The 14,180-nt window shown below is 36.8% G+C and overlaps 1 pseudogene; it reads left to right on the forward strand.

The window, feature by feature from the left end:
- The first annotated feature begins 3,234 nt into the window (after positions 1–3,234).
- LOC143558264 (receptor-like protein 6) lies at positions 3,235–6,160 on the forward strand (annotated as a pseudogene).
- Positions 6,161–14,180: the final 8,020 nt, after the last annotated feature.

A 14,180-nucleotide genomic window follows, 5' to 3' on the forward strand; every position in this document is an offset into this window, starting at 1 on the left:
ATACCTTATTGACACCGCCAATCTAAGTTGTCGCCACTAAGGCTTCACTAGAGATTTTGTTGAAAACTTTCTGCCATTCGGGAGACGGAATTTTTACGTTTCTTACGCAACAAAACACGATTAATTTGCACAGGTGTTTGAATATGTAAAAGAAACAAAAACGATATTAATTTCTCATTGAAATGGATATTACGATATAAAAATTTCTATAAACACGAGATGTACGCGTTGTCGGAGCTCTGGCGTCTTTTCCCATGATTGGTCTAGAAGACTCGCCATAAATAATAAGTGATGCAGAGCACGAGCACAAAGTATAAACTGTTGGGTCAATTGTTGTTTGGCCCAAGTGTAAGGCCCAACCCAAGAATTAGGGTTTTATAATATTTAGTAATGTCTTGACTAGCAAGTTAGGTTAGCTTATATAAACCGAGTTATGGTTAGGCATTATAGAGGGTGAACAAGATGTAACCGAGTTAGGGTTCATCTAGATGTAACCGAGTTAGGGTCTATCAAGAGTCAAACCGAGTTAGGGTTTGAGAAAGTTGTAATAAGTTTTTAGAGTTATATTTTTTGATTAATATAAACGAGGGTTATTCGTTTAATTCGTGTGTTGATTATCGATCCGTGACTTGAATTGGTATCAGAGCGGTTACGCTCTTAGAGTTTGTCAATCAAAGTCGTGATTGATAAGGAGGCAAGACGTAAATCAAAGTCGTGATTGATGCGGAGGGTTTGGTCAAGTACGTGATTGTATGGATTTATTAGAAGGTAAAAAGGAATTTGATGTTTTACTTTTGTAGCTCTACGATCATAAGGAAAAAAGTGGGAAAACACAAAAGTCAAACACAAGTGTATGTTGCGATTGAAAGAAAAAGAAATATTAAATCAAACAAGTTGGTTTGATTGGTGAGGAGGCAATTTAAGGAAAAAAAAGGTTTTATTTCTTTATTGGTTAAACAAGCACGGTTTGACCACCACCATTGATTGTTTATTTTATTGAGTTGGACAAGCGGATTTAATTCAGAGTTTTGTTTTGTTTTTTTTGGTTTGAACGATTTATCTTCTGACCTAAGGATTTGATTTGTTGAATCGAACCAGGTGCTCACTAAGAAGATCAAGATGACTGATGCTCACTCGATTAGATGACCAGGATTGCAGCCAAAGGAGTGGTAATGTGTTTTCACAGTGGCAGATCTAGGAATATTTTTCAATGGGTTCACTGTTTGGGTCGGTATTACGGTTCGGGTCGTTCTAACTGCTCGTGTCGCTTCGATGGCTCGATTCAATTCGACGGTTTCGGGTCGATTCAGTGTACCAAGAATGGGATTTTACTAAAGATCATATTTGTTTCCTCAAATTAATGACCAAAACATTCTTTTAGAAAGGCTAAGCCTATCTCTCTTTCTATGTAATACATAGCAATCCGATTTGCATGCTAGCTAAGTTGTTGGGCCAAGCATAAGATAGTAAGATACACATACCAATGACTAAGTAATCAGTTATAAAAAAATTAAAGAATCTACTGCAAGTGGGAATTGAACCCGGGTTCTCACAATAATAAAGCAAGGTTTTTACCATTAAACCATGGTTCAACTTTGCTTATTTGTTCACTTACAATTTATATGTGGGTTTACTATCATATTTTATATAGGCATTCTATATAAAATCCGAAACTCAGTGGGTTTCCGTGTACCCATACCCAATTAACTAGATCCGCCCATGCGTTTTCATACGACCGAGTGTGGTTAGGCATTATAGAGGGTGAACAAGATGTAACCGAGTTAGGGTTCATCTAGATGTAACCGAGTTAGGGTTTATCAAGAGTCAAACCGAGTTAGGGTTTGAGAAAGTTGTAATCAGTTTTTAGAGTTATATTTTCTGATTAATATAAACGAGGGTTATTCGTTTAATTCGTGTGTTGATTATCAATCCGGGACTTGAATTGGTATAACCGCTCTTGGAGTTTGTCAATCAAAGTCGTGATTGATAAGGAGGCAAGACGTCAATCAAAGTCGTGATTGATACGGAGGGTTTTGTGAAGTACGTGATTGCAGGGATTTATTAAAAGGTAAAAAGGAATTTGGTGTTTTACTTTTGTACTCTAAGATCACAAGGAAAAAAGTGGGAAAACACAAAAGTCAAACACAAGTGTATGCTGTGATTGAAAGAAAAAGAAATATTAAATCAAACAAGTTGGTTTGATTGGTGAGGAGATAATTTAAGGAAAAAAAAGGTTTTATTTATTTATTTGTTAAACAAGCAGGGTTTGACCACCACCATTGATTGCTTCTTTTATTGAGTTGGACAAGCGGATTTAATTCAGAATTTTGTTTTTTTCTGTTGAACGAGTTATGTTCTGACCTAAGGGTTTGATTTGTTGAATTGAACAGGATGCTTACTAAGAAGATCAAGATGACTGATGCTCACTCGATTAGATGACCAGGATTGCAGCCAAAGGAGTGGGAATGCGTTTGCATACGACCGAGTGAATGGTCGGGGACAGGGTCACAGAGATAGTCGATTTCGGGGGAGCCGAAGAACACATCTATGGATCAAGAAAAGTTCCGGGGAGATCAAGGCCAAGATGGTTATGAAAACCGAGAAGGTCAAGATCATGAGTCAAATCAAACAGGACAAACGAGACATGTTCATGGGAGTTTGCTATCGTCTCACTCATTTTCAACTTTATTTTTTGTTTTGCTTTGAGTGATTTGTTTCCGTGTGTTTTTCTTTTCTAGTTTTGTACTTACTTTTTGGGGGTTACTTTTCTGGATTGGCTTGTACGATTGTCTCATCGTATCTACTTTCTTATTGACCAGGTTTATTTATAAAAAAAGTTCTGTTAAAAATAATCCGTAGGAGCTAAAATGGACACTTCACTTTAGATAGCAAGTTGCAATTGATATCTTGATTGATAATATTCAAACACCAAGAAAGACAAGAGGAAGAAGTCACATAGAGTGTTTGGAATCAGTCCACCAAAGTATTATAACCACAACTAAATTAAATACAACATATAATTACAATTATAACAAAATAATCTTCAGCAAAGTAAGTGAATGATCGTTCACAATCAATTACTAGCCCACCACTACTTTCATCACATTTTCTCCGTCGTTCATTTCTTATCTTGTAACGATTGAGTGTTTAATATACAAAATAGTCTCTCTATATAAACAAAACTGTAACTTCTACAAATAATCAAGTTATCAAATTAAACCTAGCAACTTCTTCATGGCTTTCAGTTTCATGCAAATCATCTCCTTTGTATACTTATTAGTCATTAGCCCGTGTATTAGTTCATTATTAAGCCATCATAAAGAGTGTTCAGCATTGTTTGAATTTAAGCAAAGCTTTCTACATCGGCCTTATGCTTCATTTGATGCTGGAAGGTTTCAAAAGCTTGACTCTTGGAGGAAGATCACAAGCAACACATCAGATCATGATTTTGATTGTTGCTTGTGGGATGGTGTAGTTTGTAGCAATAAGGGCCATGTGATTGGGCTCGATTTGAGCCAAAGCTCTCTCCGTGGACCTATCAAGTCCAATAGTTCACTCTTCAGCCTTGTTCATCTTCAAATGCTTAATCTCTCTATGAACGACTTTGTTGAATCGCAAATTCCATCTGAAATAGCTCGTCTTAAGAAACTAAGAAGCCTTGATCTATCTTATTCGAGCTTCAGTGGTCAAATCCCGATTAAAATCACGCACTTGATGCAGTTTAGTTTGTTGGATCTGTCATGGAATCCGCTAAAGCTTCCAAGTACTAGTTTTGAGGTTTTGCTGCAAAACTTGACTAAACTCGAAACACTACATCTCTCAGGTGTTGACATCAATTCATTCATACCTCCTTTCTTGTCTAACTTTTCTTCTTTGAGGTCAATTGATCTTCAAGGTTGTCGGCTTCGAGATTGGTTTCCGTCAAAAATATTTCATTTACCCAATCTCAAATATCTTGATATGAGCGAAAACCCAAACCTCACTGGTTCATTACCTGAATTTCAAAACAACAACTTACTTGAGCATTTGGATCTGGGAGCCACAAGTTTTGTTGGGAGTATACCACAATCCATAAGCAAACTAAACCATTTGGTATACTTGTCCCTTTATGCATGCTATTTCTCTGGATGCATCCCACGTTCTCTCTCTAACATGACCCGGCTGACTCTCTTGATACTTGGTGAAGATGAGCTCATGGGCTTAGTTCCTACATTGCCAAGACGTCTTTCAAACCCTGTTGGTTTGGAAGTTTGTGAAAAGGGACGCATACATGAATGGTTATGCCGACTGACAAACCTTGAAGTGTTGAGTCTAGTTTATATCAACATATATGATGAAATTCTGCCTTCTCTTTCGAATCTTACCAAACTTAGTGCTGTTACAATGCGGCAAAATTCTATCTATGGTCATATCCCATCTTCTTTTATGAACCTTACCAAATTAACTATCATAGACAAGGAGAAATTTCAAGCTCGTTTTCCAATTTCAAATGTCTCGAATGGCTTACCCTAGAAGATAACAGTTTTAGCGGCAGACTGGACCTTGGTACGTTTGTAGGACTCACCAAACTCAGAGTTTTGTTGTTAGGTTATAAAAAAGTATCATTAGTCGACACCAACTACACCAATCTGACCGTGTTACCAGAATTGATTTATCTAGGACTCTCATCATGCAACTCGAGAGAATTTCCAATCTTTTTGCACTCCCAAACAAAATTGGCAATCTTAACTCTTAGCAACAACAACATTACCGGCCTTGTCCCAGAGTGGATTTTGAATAATACCAAAGAAACATTACAGATTCTTGATCTTTCAAACAACTTAATCACTGGATTTCATAGGCAACCCCATTTTCTCCCATGGGTTCGTTTGGAAGAATTCAAGATCTCGTATAATCAGCTACAAGGAAGAATTCCAGTTCCACCGCTAACCACGGTTATTTACGATGTCTCAAACAATAAACTAATCGGTGAAATACCACCACTGATATGTGAAATGAAATCCCTTCAAGTGTTAGATTTGTCTTCTAACAACATGACTGGAATGCTTCCTCCATGTTTAGGCAACTTTGCCAGTTTGTTGTAAGTTTTGGATTTAAAAAGAAATAACTTCCATGGGCCAATGATGAATGCCTTTACTCAAAGAAGTCTGGTGAAGAAAATTGATTTGAGTGAAAATCAATTTACAGGTCAACTGTCAAAATCATTGACTAATTGCACCAAATTAGAATTTCTCGATGTTGGAGGTAACTCTTTCAAAGACGTCTTTCCATTTTGGTTGGGAACTCTTGCTAAACTACAAGTTCTCATTTTACAATCCAATAAGTTTTTTGGTGTGATTCAAGGTCCGGCTACAATTGGCTCACCATTCCTCAAGTTACGCATCATAGACATTTCCAACAATGGTTTTAGTGGACAACTGCAACAAAAGTTATTTCAAACATGGAATGCAATGAAATCGTTTAATGTTAGAAAATCCTCTGTTATGGAAATATATCTGCATATTGACCCAAAGTCGAATTTTCTAGTGAGGTACTCGATGACGCTAACAAACAAAGGTGTCAAGATGGAGTACCCTAGTATTTTAAACATCTTCACAGTTATTGATCTCTCTAGTAACAAATTTGAAGGGTTGATCCCAGAATCACTGTATTATCTACATGGGATTCAATCCATTAATCTTTCAAATAACCATCTTACAGGTCGTATCCTCCCATCTTAAAGAATCTTGAATCTTTGGATCTCTCCCAAAACAAGCTAGCAGGGGAAATTCCTCACGAATTGTCACAACTTGGTTTCCTTGAAGTTTTTAATGTGTCATTCAATCATCTTCATGGGGCCATACCTCAAGGGAAACAATTAATTACATTTGAGAACAACTCCTACATGGGTAATCCCGATTTGTGTGGAACACCTTTATCTAAGAAATGCCAAATTTTAAGGACACTAACGCTTCCACCGAAGAACATTGAGTGTGGGTCTTTCTTCCCAGGTGATAAAACTAATTGGGTGATCATGTTGTTAGGAGTTGGAAGTGGGTTTGTAATTGGAATTGTTTTGGGGAACTTACTTTATGGTAAGCATGGTGATTGGGTCATTGAGTCATACGAGATGAGGAAGCACAGATGGGTAAAGCCAATAAGAAACACAAGGAGAAACTAACAACATCCACAATTGAGGTTTGATGATCCTTTGAAGGGATGAGATTTTTTTCCTGAAAACCCGTACCCGTACCTGTATCCGTACCTGTACGTGTGTATCGGGTACGGGTATGGGTACCCAAATTTATTGATTATAGGTACGAGTACGTTCGGGTACATGTATGGGTATTACGGGTGTTGGTACCCGTTTATAATATGTAGGGGCTTTTATTAGGTTTCCAACACTCATGATTTAACTTTCAAACGAGATTTGCAAAACATAATATATATTAGTTGAATAAGTTCATTCTCAATCTATATGTGTATATTTATATATTGTGTATTCGTATATTTTTATTTCATGTATGTGTAATTGTGTATATCATTAAATAACATGTATTATTTTTATCTCTTGTTTTTCTATAGAAATTGAGGATAAAATAAACAAAGAAAAGGAAAAAGGGAAAATGGAAAGATGACTAGCGAAGATTAAACGAATGTTGACTTTCTTTGTATAAGTTAATTTTGGTTTATAGATTTTGATAAAAAAAATTTGATACTTTGCATGTTTTGGTATTCATAACTTGATTTTGAATGAATTTTATATTATGGTTGATTTGTTTCATTTTTAGTTTTGGTATTATGTTTTGGTTGCGGCATTACGGTTATAGTTGTGGTATTACGGTTTTGGTATTATAGATAATTGATTGTCGGCATCGTACCATTACCGATACCTAGTTTAGTGGAGATTTAAAAAAAAAGAACAAAGGAGTATAAAGCGAGTACCGTACCCAAAGTACCTGTACCCGTACCAAATAATTCGGGTATGCGATTTACTGATTTTAGGTACAGGTACTTTCGGGTATAGGTACGGTACGGTCCCGATCTCATCCCTAATCCTTTGTAGATATTTGTTGAGTTTGTCCGGTAAGTTTATATTATATACACGTATATGTCTATTAATAATAATAATAATAATGCATTAAATGTATTTATTTTGTTATAAAACATGATAACTAATTAGTTTTCTAGTTTATAAGTTTGACAAAAATTAACAACTATATAATGAAAAGCTAATGTATGAAAAATTGATCACTGAGTCAAGGTTACGCATTGATTTAAATTTAATGGATCATTTAATGAAAAATTTTATTTGGGTTTATTAGATTTAAATAATCCTTAATGAATAGAATTGACTGATAATAATCCTTATTCATTTTATCATAAATGGCGATCCCAAATTTTAAAAAAGTTGGCCCAATGCCCCCCCCCCCCACACAAATAAAAGGACTTTGACATTATATTTTTTTTCCTATTCGAACTAATGTTTTAGGGCTTTTGATCAGAAAAAGAATACGAGTCGATTGATGTATAACTTAACTTGAAACGTGATCCAAACGACTTGAGTTTTGTTAATTAAAGCAGTGTTTCGTCGTTTTGGAGCATTGTTTTGTCGTTTCGAAGCATTGTTTCGTCGTTTTGGTGATTTGAAAAGTACATATTCAATACACTAGTTAGTCGTCAAAATGATTCAATCTCAAAATAATTACTCCATCCATCCCATTAGAAGTGTCATGGTTTGAAAAATACAAAGTTCAATATAGATTAAATGATTACTCTTTTTCGCTTACCAAATGACAACAATGCCCTTGTAAATTGCGTCTATCAATATTATTTATTAATGCTGGTTGTGTGTGTTTAAGGGTAAACTTGGAATTGGCTAATAAATTTTGAAAGTGAACATTTATAATAGGACAAATAAAAAAGGAAATATGGAAACTTTTAATGGGATGGAGGGAGTAACATATAACATACTATTTCCAAACTATAAACATCGATCTAAGACCAGTTGATGCAAACTGAAATCCTAGTTCATATATAAGAATTAAGATGGAAATAAATAGTACAACAAACTAGTTGAGATTTACAATGTGGCTAGTATTCAGACTCGGGAGAAATTTTTATAGGCATCCCTTTGGAAAGAAACGGGAACGGATCCATGAGAATAGGCTCATCGGCTATATCACCAGCCAGTTATATCGTGTTACATCATAATGCACAAACACAATAATATTAAGCTTTGGTAGCCTGAGCATGACAACCTTGGCCCTCCACCAAATGGTATAAAAGCATAAGCTTGGACTGGATCCGCAAATCTACTTTGGTTGAAACTTATCGGATCTACAAAATACTTTTCATCATAATGTGTTTTGTATTTCGTCCAAATCATGAGATTGCTCGTCTAAAGAAATTAAGAAGCCTTGTTCTATCTCAGTTGGCTTCACCTGAAAAATCCCGATTGAAATCTCCCACTTGATGCAGTTGACTTTGTTAGATCTATCATGGAATCCATTAAAGCTTCAATGCCCTTGCTTTGAGGATTTGCTGCAAAAGTTGACTAGTCTTGAACAACTGCATCTCTTAGGTGTAGGCATTGACAACAGTTCATTCATGCCTCCTTTCTTGTCTAAGTTTTCTTCTTTGAAGTCAATTGATCTACAAGGTTATCGGCTTTCTTTTTAATCCAATACATGTAGTATATTAATCACTCGTCATCAATAAGTACAAGGGACGTGATGTAATTAGTTGAAAGTATGTTTAAGTATGTATAAAGTCTTGGGGTTAGAGTGTCCATATGTAAAGTTTGCAACTTGCAAAACACGTGTATGTTGTTTTGTGGTTCTTGAAAGGTTGCAACCCTAATCATCATGTCTTTTGGTGATCTGTAAATATATAGAGGCTGCATCAGAACGTTTAGATCATTCAATCTAAGTTCAAGTTATCAATAAAGATTGTTGATCATATCTTATTGTTCATCATATTTCTTTATTAATTCAATATCAAAGATCAAGTTTGGGCCAACAATATAGACAACAAATTGGTTGAGTTTCCTAAACAAAGAAGTAAGTTATTTCATGTTAGAGAGTGAACTTGGGATGCAACCGGAGAAATAACATGCTATCCGGGCAAATGCCTTAAAGAAATTTAAGCTTGGTAAATTAAAATTTGTTTATGGATATTGATCTACAACATGTATAACGAAAATTGAAGGTATGGCGGTCCAAAAGTAAAAAACTAACACAGCTCCCTAACCTGCTAAGATCAAAGAAAACATGACTACTTAGTCTCACCGCAGAAAGGGGTCTCCTGCGATCAACCTCTGGAGTGAGAATCGGTTATATTATACAAGAGGTTATAAGAGGGTAAGTATGGAGATGGAGTAGAGAGATATAGGATAAGTGTGAATGAATGTTACCGTTGGGTGAAGTCCTCTTTTTATAGGCATTGAGAAGCTTTTTTGGGAAGCATAAGCTTCTTAAAAGGAAATGGTCAACTCCTCTTTTAACACATGCAGACAAGTAATACCATTTCAGAGTAACTTGTTTTCTGCTTTTGTCCTGCCATGTCGACATCTATAATTTATGGTATGTTTCAGCTTTATATCATAACAGAGATGACTTTTATGAGGTTTACTGTAGCGAGGAGCTTCCATGGTCAATCTAGAAGCTTTGGTGAGGAAGCTTTGAGCTTCTTTGTCTAACAGCTTGTGATTGTTGCTTCTTAACTTCTAGGTTTCCCTGGCCTATGGGTGAGTAAGGGTATCCACGTCATCAATCATGAATCCGACAACCTTCCAAAGAGCCAAACGAGCCTCAAAGACATCAACAATCTTACACCAATTGCTTATTTTATTCATATTCGCTCCCACTAATATACCCAAATACTCAAACGGAGACGACCCCGACTTGAAGCCCATCATAGAAGCCATCTCCGCCAATTCATTTCCACTCGTACCGAGCCCAAAAAGGTTGGACTTATGAATATTAGCCTTAAGGCCAGAACACGCATGAAAACACCTCAATATCCTCACCATATTAGCCACATTGAGACGAGACCATTCACCCAAAATTAGGGCATCATCAGCATAAAATAAGTGCGAAACAACTGGACCATCCTTTGCCAAAGTTAACCCTTTGAATTCCCCGTCTTCAATGGCTTTATAGATCTTGCACGAAAGCGCCTCCATAACAACCAAAAATAAAAAATAAGATAGAGGATCCCCTTGACGCAGCCCCTTTTCACTTTGGAATTTAGAAGTAGGCGAACCGTTAACAAGAATGGCCGATCTTGCTGAATGTAAGACACCTATTATCTAATTACACCACCTCTCAGGAAAGCCTATCTGCTGCAGAATAGAGATCAAGAAACCCCAATTTACATTGTCGCATGCTTTCTCAAAATCTATCTTCAACAAAAAAAATCCTTTTTATCTTTCTTCTTGACATAATCTCATTAATTAATAAGGGCCGGTCTAAGATAAAGCGCCCGCTCAGAAAGCCCAACTAAGTATCAGAAATAATTGAATCCATAACCTTCTTCAAACGAGCCTCTAAGACCTTCGAGATCACTTTACTAATAATACCAACCAAAGTGATAGGTCTGTAATCTTTCAGGCTGACCGATTTCTTACATTTTGGGATGAGAGTAATAAAGGCAGAACTGCAACCTCTATTAATCACACCTGTATAAAAAAATTCTGTGAAAATACCAGAGAAATCCTCTTCAAAAAAACTCCAAAACCTGCGAATAAAATTAAAATTAAACCCATCGGGACTAGGAGCTTTATCTGCACCACAAGAAAACACTGCCTCCTTTATTTCCTCCTTAGAGAAAGGTTGAATAAGGTCGTCTACAAAGTTCAAAGGAGCCTTCTTAATGTTATCACAACGAAGAGTAGGTCTAACACGAAGAGCTTATGAGAAATGCTCCCTGAAGAACTTGAGAATCTCCCGTTTGACTAAGCTAGGCTTAAACCCAAACACCATCCACCAAAATCCCCTGAATAGCATTAACAACCTTCCTACCATTAATCACACCATGAAAATAAGCTGTGTTGTCATCCCCATGCATAACCCAACGAACACGAGACCGTTGTTTCAAATATTTCAATCTATGTAGTTCCAACTCTTCCAACCCATTTTTACACTCAGCCCAGACCCATTCCTCTTCCTCAACCAGATCTCTGTGTTCCATAGTAGCTTCAAGACTCTCTAACTCCACCTTCAAAGTGCATGACTCTTCTCCTTCAGTGACGTCCTGTCTAACCTTCCAATTCCGAACTAAATTCCTAAGAAACAGAAACTTGTTAGATAAAGCAACATCACGAGAACCCGCTGACTGATAACGATCCAAAGCATTCACCAGCATCTCCTCGCATCCATCCCTATCGAGCCAAGAATTGAACCATCGAAAAGGTCTCGCACCAAAGTTTTTATTAACCAAAGACAAAAGAATCGGGCAGTGATCTGAAAGGTTCCTAGGAAGTGCTCGACAACAAGCCTCAGCCCATCTGTTAAAAAAATATCCACACACAAGAAATCTATCCAGTTTACTCATTTTACATTTATTCCCCGCGCCTGTCAAAAAAGTGAATCTTTTACCCTTCATCCCGTACTCCATGAGACAAGCTTCATCAATAAAAGAATTAAAATCCGAAGCACTCGACTGATTGAATTTCGAATTTCTTTTTTATCTTCATTTCGAACAGCATTAAAGTCACCGCAAAGGCACCAAAGGCCTTCCCTACCCCTCATAACAGATAGTAAAGCACTCCAAAGAATACATTTATCCACCGTTTTTTAGGAGCATAAATATTAAGAAAATTTAACTTGGTGTCATCTTCTTTAAGGCGACCAAACACAAGCATGAAGTTCTGATATTTAACAGAGCAATCTTTCAAAACAACACTAGGGTCCCACACCATCAACAAACCCAGATCTGCCTAATGAGTCAACACCTTCCCATTCAAATTTTTTCTACCCCAAAATCGATTAGGTTTAAAATTATTAACATGACTACACAAAGTCTACTGCAATGCAATAACAGACACACCATTTTCCTCCTTTAACTTTTTAACCCAATTATCTTTCCCAACAACCCCAACACCTTTAGTATTTAAGGATAAAATATTCATTCCAAACCTGCTTGTACACCTTCCTTAGCAATATTCTCCTTAATGAAATCTTCACAGACCTCAACTTGAGCGCCTAGCTTAACACCCACTACAATTGTCGCTTGTGTCTCCGCCTCAATGACACTCTCTGCATTAAAATCACGGTTACCGGAGGATAAAGGAAACCCCTTTCCGACCGAAGACCGACCCTCCTCTTCCTCTGTTCCCAAAGCATGCCCCTCATCATAATCCTCTGAGCTCCACCATCATAATCCTCTTGAATTTGAATCCCTTCCTCATTAAGCCCAAGAAGTTAATCTAGTCCAAAAGGGTCAACACCTTTGGGCTTTTTCCCTATCTTATTCTTTTCTAAGCTACTAGAGTAGCTTGGGCTGGGTCGGCCCACACCTGAGAAAACCTGTTTCTTTTTACGTTTGTTCACATTGCAAATTAAGTCTTCTAGAAACTCATGAACCTCCACTTTATCAAAATCAAATTTGTCTCCGAAAATAAAAACCTCCTCATTAATACCTTCCTTTAAATTCCCAACAATTACGGAAGGGTCAATATTCTGCATTAAAGAGCCTTCCGTTTCCGGACTAACGGAACCGTTACCCTTCTGGCCGGCCACGTCAGCTTCGACACCATCCTCCGGATCATCACCGTCGCCACCTTTGATTCCACCCTCAGCCTCTGCTTCACAATTATCAACATCCATTCCCTCGCCGTCAACCTCCTCCGACACGTCCCAGTCTCCCTCTCCTCCGACACCCAAACCTGAAAACTCTTGTCGCGCCATTGAAGTATAATCTACTCTGCCATCCGCTTAACATCGCCTGTTAACACTCTAATGTATTCATAAGATAGGTCCGAATCATCCCAAACACCTCACTCACCTTGTCTATAACTTCACTTGCAAGCAATTGAAGAACCCCTATAACTTTAGCCATGCAAGACGTTCATAACCCAAAGTGCCCTCCCAAACATAGACAGACGTTAATTTCCCAATAATCTCTTTGGACGCTTCAAACGCTGTTGCTACCGAGTCCTTTTCCTCATAGGATATCATCACCATCATACAACCTAAATATTGAACCTTACCTTCGACATGATGCAATTCCTTTTGAATGATTTTGATGTTTTTAAGGTGTCCAAATCAATCATCTTCACAATAAGGCTCTCCCATGTAGACTCTTATACGCATTAACCCGGTCCTCAACAACAACCACCCGGTACTTCCTGACAGAATCAAGCCTTCCGGTGAGCGCCTCCTTAAAGGATCTTCCATCCAAATTGAACATTGTAGTCATACCCTTATCGGAAGAAAAATCTGTCCCATCTTTCTTTTTAGAACCACCTTGTGTGTCATTGGTAGCCTTGTAACCAATGTTAATTTCACCATATTCCAATGTGAACCTTGCTACATTTGCTCTTAACACTACAAATAAAAAGCCATTTAGCGACACACACTTTTAATGACATTTTGTTTTTTGTGCCACTAATTTAGACTTTTAATGGCACTTTGAGAATACTATATTTGTTTGACAAACGTTTTAGTGGCATTTAAATTATGTGTCACTAATTTATATTTTTAACGTCACTTTGTATTTATCATGACACATTTTTAGTGACATTTAAAATGCTTATGAAATTGTTATGATCACTTATTGAGTAATTATAAAACAAGAATTATTTTACTATAACCAAAAAATTTGACAATGAAATATTTAAAGTAATTTTCAAAATCATTTTATATCCAAATAAATATGATTCTGATAACTAAATGTTAGTGATAATTGATGAGTAAAGTCTAGTTATTTTGATCATAAACATAAGCCAACGAGTAAAGACGAAATTTTAAAATTAAAAATTTATCTCCTTCGAAAATTCAGTATAAAATATTTTCACCCGAATTTGAATATATCCGCTCGAATTTGCAAATTTCCCTCGTTGTTTCTCCAAAAAATTATTGATGTCCCGCTCCTTTGTAAATCACCCAGTTGAATACTAGTTGATGAAGTCATTCTTATGTCTTGAGAAACCCTAATCCCGAGCCGCCAAAGTTTTTTTCAACGACCTCTTCTTTCCG

Source organism: Bidens hawaiensis, unplaced genomic scaffold (assembly GCF_021521415.1).
Source record: "Bidens hawaiensis isolate Kalapana, Puna unplaced genomic scaffold, B.hawaiensis_p1.1 tig00019386_1, whole genome shotgun sequence".
Lineage (NCBI taxonomy): Eukaryota > Viridiplantae > Streptophyta > Magnoliopsida > Asterales > Asteraceae > Bidens > Bidens hawaiensis.